The sequence below is a fragment of the Copidosoma floridanum genome, unplaced genomic scaffold (assembly GCF_036245765.1).
Source record: "Copidosoma floridanum isolate Cflo_tuat_1 unplaced genomic scaffold, Cflo_Japanese_pri ptg000006l, whole genome shotgun sequence".
In the NCBI taxonomy this organism is placed as follows: domain Eukaryota; kingdom Metazoa; phylum Arthropoda; class Insecta; order Hymenoptera; family Encyrtidae; genus Copidosoma; species Copidosoma floridanum.
Window position 1 is genome coordinate 18229500 of NW_028321883.1, and position 7358 is coordinate 18236857.

The following is a 7358-nucleotide window of genomic DNA, read 5'->3' on the forward strand; positions in this document are numbered from 1 at the left end:
TACTTACATAAGTTTCATGTCATTTGTAACTCTTTTTTAATCGTGTTCTCCTACGGATTACTTACACATATTTTTTTTTTTAATTAAAATAAAACATTGAAAAATTTTAACTGCAATTATTTTTTATTTTATCAAAAATTGCGTCAATAATTTTTTTATTTGAAATAACTCTTACTTTATTATTTACACTCATAGATAATAATGAGGTGATGCCATTTGTAGGATCTTTTTTATATGCATCTACTAATACTTCTATTGATATCGATTCTTTGGCCATTTTATAAATTATCTTATCATTAATAATACATTTTAATACAATTAATTTTTGTTTGTTATCATCAATTACTTTTTTATTTCTTTTTTGCTGTTGCAAAATCATTTCAGCATCCTGAAAGTCTTGATGACTCTTACAGTGATGTGTGATTTCTTTCATTTTTTATAACACAAAAAAACTAATTCTAAATAAAACGCTCTGTACGTGACAGAAGCTGCTGTTCGTTTACCATAGGTACGGACACATCATATATATAGATGATGGTGCTCGCTTATATATACACGTATATATAGATATATACTCACAGAAGTGATACCAACTAACCGAATAGTTTTCGGGTTGGTACCCGAAATATATATTATATAAAAACTTACTGTTCTCGTCTGCGGTGCTAAATATTTTAGACGATCGCAAACACAGAGCAAAGTATTTGTCTAATCCCGTTATAGAGTTTTTATAACGACCATATAGTAAAACATGATTGAAATTTAAAATTATGCTTCCTTCTTCAAAAGGCTTTACTTCACCATTAACATATTTCATTTACTTAAATATTTTTTTTGTAGAACACGAAATTTTCGTAAACATTAACAATAATATAAAATCAATCTATCAACATTGTAAACAAGTTTTGTACTTGCCACTCTGTATCACGTGGTCTTAGTATAGTTATTAGTTGAAAATAAGATAATATATAACTTTGAGATCAGCATCAGCGCCATCTAACGGGGCTCGTACTTCCGGCTTCCGGCTTCCGGACCGGATAAATTAAGTGTCCGTTGTGAATTTCCACGGGCGTGCGGCGTGCGTGTGTGCGAATTGGTTACAAAATATAGTATTGTACTGCATAACTGCAGTACTGCACCGAGCGACAACTGGCGACAACAGGAGAGGCAGCCAGGCAGCAACAGCATTACAGCAACGGCTATCTGTTCTTATTGACGACCCGGGCTGCGGCGACAACCCACACGCACACACTGCCAAGGACAGTTGGGTCCACGTGCCGACAGCCGACACGTGCCAATCGGATCTCGGATCTCCCGGTGCCCGAAGCCAGTGTTACTAAGGATACCCCTGCAGAAGTGAAAACGGTAGCAAAACGGTAGGCCTGTTTCTCTTGTATCCCGTCCCTACCGCGTAGAAGCATTGTGCCGAGCAGCAACTATATACCGAACCTGCACCCGCAAGGTTAAGGCTGCATGAAGCCAAGCCAGGTCTGTGTTAGACGTTTGGTATGATAGATTGAATTTTTTTGATTGAGGTCTTCCTATAAAAAATCATACTATGGATTCTGATAAGATGGATGTAGATGTTAATCACAAAAGAGATGCTGAAATTAATAAAATATTGGACTTGTTTTTAATTATTATAAGTCAGCTCAATCAGGAAGTTCAAACTGAGTTTGCAACAGATATTGAAGACAAAAATTTATTTGACTTGGATTTCTCCAATGAATTGTCTCATTTCCTCATTACTGTTTTTACCCATCTACGAAAAAATCAAACTAAAGTAAATACAACATACAGCAATTATTTTGCAGAGATAAGAGGCACAAAATTAAAAGTCTCTACTATAGCTGACCTAGAAAAAACTAAGGCTCTGAAGTTTGATTTCATGATAGCTACCCCAATAGTAGAACTTTTGACTGCTTTTAGAGAATTTTTTAACGAAGTAAGATCTGGGTGTTCGCGGTTTACCATGAGAACAGATTACTCAGAAAATCGCGCTAAGAAGAGGGCATTAGGAAGAGTGAATAAAAGACAACGAACTGATGATAGCTTAATGACTTTATATAATTTTGGGCTCACTTTTGAACATGGTCGGTTTCTCCATGGCATGTCATTAGCACCAAAAAGGCGGATCGGATTGATTCAAAGCATGGGGCCATTAGCGCAGTGCATTCTTTTATGTACAGAATACCGAGCAGAATACCTTAATAAATTGGAAGCAGCAGTTGACAATACTTTGAAAATGCTCCCTATGAAATCAGAGCTGATATCAGTATTTAAGAATTCGACTCGTCCTACAGAAGTTTGGGGCGTCCTAAAACAATTAGGTGATCTTTTGCTGATAATAACTGCTCGGTCAACCCAAAAAGTTTTCATGCCCTTGACGTTTGCTTTCGCGTACTTACAAAGTCTTTCCGGTGATTATTCTACATTTAGTTTTTCTAATGTTGGACTTTTAAAAGGAATAACGGATTACATCATAGCAAAGAAAGTTAAATTTGTGATGAAAAGCAGAGGAAACGCATCATTGGTTTCCGAGTGTGTTTTCCATGCTATGTATGGCACTTACCTTGATAAATTGGGCATATTGGAGACGATTACTGATAAAAAATCAGCTTGGCAAGAACGTAATCAAATGTGTACTGTCTTTTCGAAGAGGTCAAGTGCTCCAAAAGTTGTTTTTAAGCCGATTTGTCTCACCATGGTAACTAAGATGGCCCCATCGATGATGGCGAAAAATCATGGAAATAATCAATGCATAGGGAGACCCTCCTTTGCAGGGAAAAGAAAAAGAGCAATTACAAATGAATTTATAGCCTATTTGAATGCTGGAAGGGAACCTATAGTTTATGGCGCTAATCCTAGTTCCCTTCAATACGCATTGATGAAATTGATCGAGGAATTGAAGAAAGATATTCAAAAGAAAGATAACAACAAAACAGGAGCGGTAAAGTGGCAAGAAAGACAGGCTGATGGACACTGGATTGATGTAGAGAAAATACCTGAAGAAACTGGGAAATATTTCATGTATAATTAATGAATAGTTAATTCCGCAAAAATAAAATAAAACTTGATACTCGTTGACGAGAATACTAGTTGTACCTAATTATATTTAAATTTTGTTTTAAAAATGGGAATGACAAAAAATTGACAAGAAAAATTTCAACGTACGAATTTATTGTAATGGTGGTGTCATCTTGTGACTTAATAATAAGCGTAAAGAAGTATGATAATTTCAAAGTCATGTGTCAAATAATTGTATTGAACTAAAAAGGATATTCAGGAGAGAATATAATAAAATTCTATCAACCGATGAACTATTATTTAATTATCAAAAACCTTATTTTGTAGTACGTTTTGATTGTATTAAAACTAATGTAGATGTAAGAGCTCAATCAAACTATTATTTTAAAGTTTAATTTATACATTCTTAGGTTTTTTCGTTTTAATTATACCTACCTTTGTTTTCGATGTTTCAAAGTTTTTATTTTTCTTATTTTTAAGGTACAGGGATGGATTTTTGAAAAATATGTAAGAGTTTTAAAAAAGTCTCTCTTTGTTTTGAGATCTGTAGCCTTTATTGTAAGTTAATAGTTTAAAAATGTTCGTTCTTAGAGTTTCAGCCAAAAAATTGCTCTCCTTTTCGACTATTTAGGTATAAAAATAGATTCAAAAAATAGTACTTATAATCGCACATTAAAAAACATAGCTGACGTTTTTTACATTCTCTCACTCTATGTATTACGCGATTTAGGCTTACGTAATCAAATAAATAGCTTATCATGACTTTCCTAATTGAATGACTAGATCCTTTTTTAACAAAATTACGTACAAATGTGATGACGATTTATTTTTTAATAATCAAAATTACTGTAAAAATTGTAATTACTCAACGTCTGATCTGACGTAGACATCCACACTCAATGCATATTTCCAAACTAAAACTTTACGATTGACTCGTGAATTAATTACGTCATGTTAGATTCAACAGCAATGTTTCTATTACGATGTCGATGTTGTACTAGTTCTTTGTAAAGGATAGATAACGTAAATAAATATGTCAAGAAAAGTTGAATTCTGATTGTTGGAAAAAAGTACGATTTTATTGACATAGTAACAGTTTTACATAAAATAATAAGCTATAGTAACGTGATGGCTCTTCTCATCTATCTCCTCGCTCGTTTGTTGTTCCTCCAATTGTTGCCACTGATGGTTTCCCTAACGTTTAGCTGCTATCTATAAAAAAAATTATGTTGAAACGTTGTTTTATTTCATTGTCTTTACTTAAAAACAGTTTTTACAAGTCAAAATTATCAATATAGAAGAAATAATACTCAGTCAGATGTGTCCACACACGTTACATAATCGTATGTAACTTTGAGAGACGAAAAATATAAACATCATTGTATTTAAATGTAACCATGGAAGATGGTGAAAGTCAAAATAATCAAATATGTATACCTCCTTGTAGGATATTTTAAAAAGTTTCAGCTAGCTTGTTGGATTTCATTCGTCTGTTCCTTTATTCTTTTGAGGTCTTTATCATCTTTTTTGGATCATAGCTTTTATTATCTTGACAACACGTTTTTGTGGTTTATTACGCTGAAAATACAAATGAATAGTAATAATGTGCGCTTAAACAATAGTTGAAAAAACATTACTTAAAAGTATAAAGTTGACTGTGTTCTATTTTTTTAATTTAATAATTTGAACTAAATTTTTCAATATAAATTTTACTTTTTACTAAAGTAACAGACTTCTTACCTAGTCATTTCTTTTTAATACCCTTGTTTGTGATAGGCATGTCTAAAATGCAATTGGCATCAATTCCAAACGTACCTTTGATCTGAATATAACCTGGTGCACACCACGCGGTGTAAAAAGTACGATAGCGATTGTAATCTACAAATGCTCACCCTGGTGCGATCAAATTCGTGAAGATACCACGAAAGGTACCAAATCTGTAAAAAAATTGTTGTTTAATAAAATTTAAGATGAATTAGGATTAACCTTAGAAAGATGGTGCTTATTGCTCAGACAGGATAATTGTCAACCTCTTTATTTCAGAGAGAAGATTAGACATACATCATAGTGAATACATTGTTTACAGGTTTTTTAGTGAGGTTTGATACAAATACTACAGTTGAGAATTTTTATCTATTATTGCTTGTTCAACATGATTGTGAGTATCAGGTAGCTTTATTATTACTTACATTATTATTGGATTTACTGTGAAGGTGTTGACAAGTGAAAAGTTTTTACCATCAAGGAACATGTCACTATTGGTGAACTTTGTAAAGACTGTTAATCTGTCTAGCACCTTTAGTAACCTATCTTTGGACATAGTCAAAACAGGTTGGCAAAATGATGGCATTTTTCATTGGTTTGTTGGCAAGTACATCTTTTCATTGAATTTCTGAATCAACATATCACCATTTAATGCCTCAACGATTTTATTACCACTGATTTTTTGAACCTCTTGGACCTACAATTCATTATAGTATACATAATAAGAAACCGTTATTTAACATTTTTTGGTAGTATCAGAGAAAATATTTTCAACTGAATAGTAAAGTAAAAACCATCTAAAATAAGAGCGCATATGTAACATAACCTCAAACGAAAATTATTGCATATGGAGTACGTATTGACGTTATCATTCCATAAAATTACGCATTTGTTGTATCTAGTAGATTCATGAAAAATTTATAATTTAAATGAAAAAGCATCTATTACTCACTCGAACTTGTACGGTTGAATATTATTTCAAACCTCACGTGTTAATGGATCTCTTGCACTAGTGCTCTTTGCTTGCATATTGTTTGCTCCGTTTTGTACTCGTCGTCTGCTATAGTGCTTATATGAAAATGGGTGTATTCCGCAAATGCTGCCAGCAGTTAAGTTACGTAGGTCGTGGTAACGCCGCATGGTCGGGTAGCGCTAGCGTCAACCTGTACTAACTGTCGGTGGGTTCCGCATGTCAACAAACTTTGATATTTTTTACTGTTTTCGCTCCCATGCCATCTGATATTTCGGAGTTTGTTGACATGCGGAACCCACCGACAGTTTACAGGTTGACGCTAGCGCTACCCGACCATGCGGCGTTACCACGACCTACGTAACTTAACTGCTGGCAGCATTTGCGGAATACACCCATAGTCCGCAGGCTAAGTATACGTCCTTAACCGCCTTTTTCACTAACGTTTAGAATAATGATTGAGACAATCAATGATTGTATCATGAGTTTTTGTATAAAGTTCAATTTATACAAATAAGTTGGTAAATATAGGCACACATGATTAATATTTAAACATTTTAAGCTGTATAAATATATAACATAGATTCCAAATATGCATTATTACCGCTGGAATATGCTAACAAAACCAAATATCCGTCTTTCTCACCCAGCAAAATAATAGGTATCTGTATAATCCTGTATCAATTTATTGCACACATGCGAAATGTTCAATGACAGTAAACAATGACATAATTTCAAACTTTACTTTTAACTCTTCATTTCACACGTAATTTTACAATGCAATTGATAAATTATTATTCATACAAAAGTATTAATATTCTTATAGGAGGTCGATTTTCAGGCAAAAGATTATTTGTAAACTTGCCGTAAACAGCACAGCCAATGTCAACTTTTTATTTTCTATCTACACAACTAGTTGCGGCTGGTTTTAGCGTTTCAGATTTCTAAACTAAAAAGTGGCCCTAAAATTCTGAAGAAAAGCTTTAGATATTTTAGGCCCTAGAGCCATGTTGTCAATTATAAACCAGCCGCAACTAATTTCATAAATACAAAATAAAAAGTTAACGTTGTTTGCACTGTTTGCGTCAAGTTTACAATTCATCTATTACCCAAAAGTGTAAATATAAGGGAGGTCGATATTGGTGTAAAACATACACTGCAAACTTGCCGCAAGTAGCACAAACATCGTTAATTATTGATTTTGTATCTATTTCAAGAGTTGCGGCTGGTTTATAAGTGACTAAACGGCTCTAGGGCTAAGCTGCCTAAAGCTCTCTTTCAGAATTTCAGAAGCAATTTTTGGCCAAAAAAATCACTACCGCTAGATGGCGCTGATCCAAATGATTATTACTACTTGTAGTAGAGCCATTTGATCAATTATAAACCAGCCGCAACTGATTTTGTAAATACAAAATAAAAAGTTAACATTGTTTGTGCTGTTTGCGGCAAGTTTGCAATGTATCTTTCACCCGAAAGTATAAATATATAGGAAGTCAATATTCGTATAAAAAGTGCATTGCAAACTTGCCGCAAACAGCACAAACAATGTTAACTTTTTATTTTGTATTTACTAAATCAGTTGCGGCTGGTTTATAAT

At 33.5% G+C, this 7358-nt stretch overlaps 1 long non-coding RNA gene across 1 annotated transcript; it reads right to left on the reverse strand.

The window, feature by feature from the left end:
- Window positions 1-4084: 4084 nt before the first annotated feature.
- Window positions 4085-5937, reverse strand: LOC149375571 (uncharacterized). Its single transcript, XR_016293700.1, has 5 exons — window positions 5744-5937; window positions 5217-5488; window positions 4768-4964; window positions 4465-4605; window positions 4085-4239 (listed from the first exon to the last, which is right to left on the reverse strand). It is a non-coding gene; the product is annotated as an uncharacterized LOC149375571 (long non-coding RNA).
- Window positions 5938-7358: the final 1421 nt, after the last annotated feature.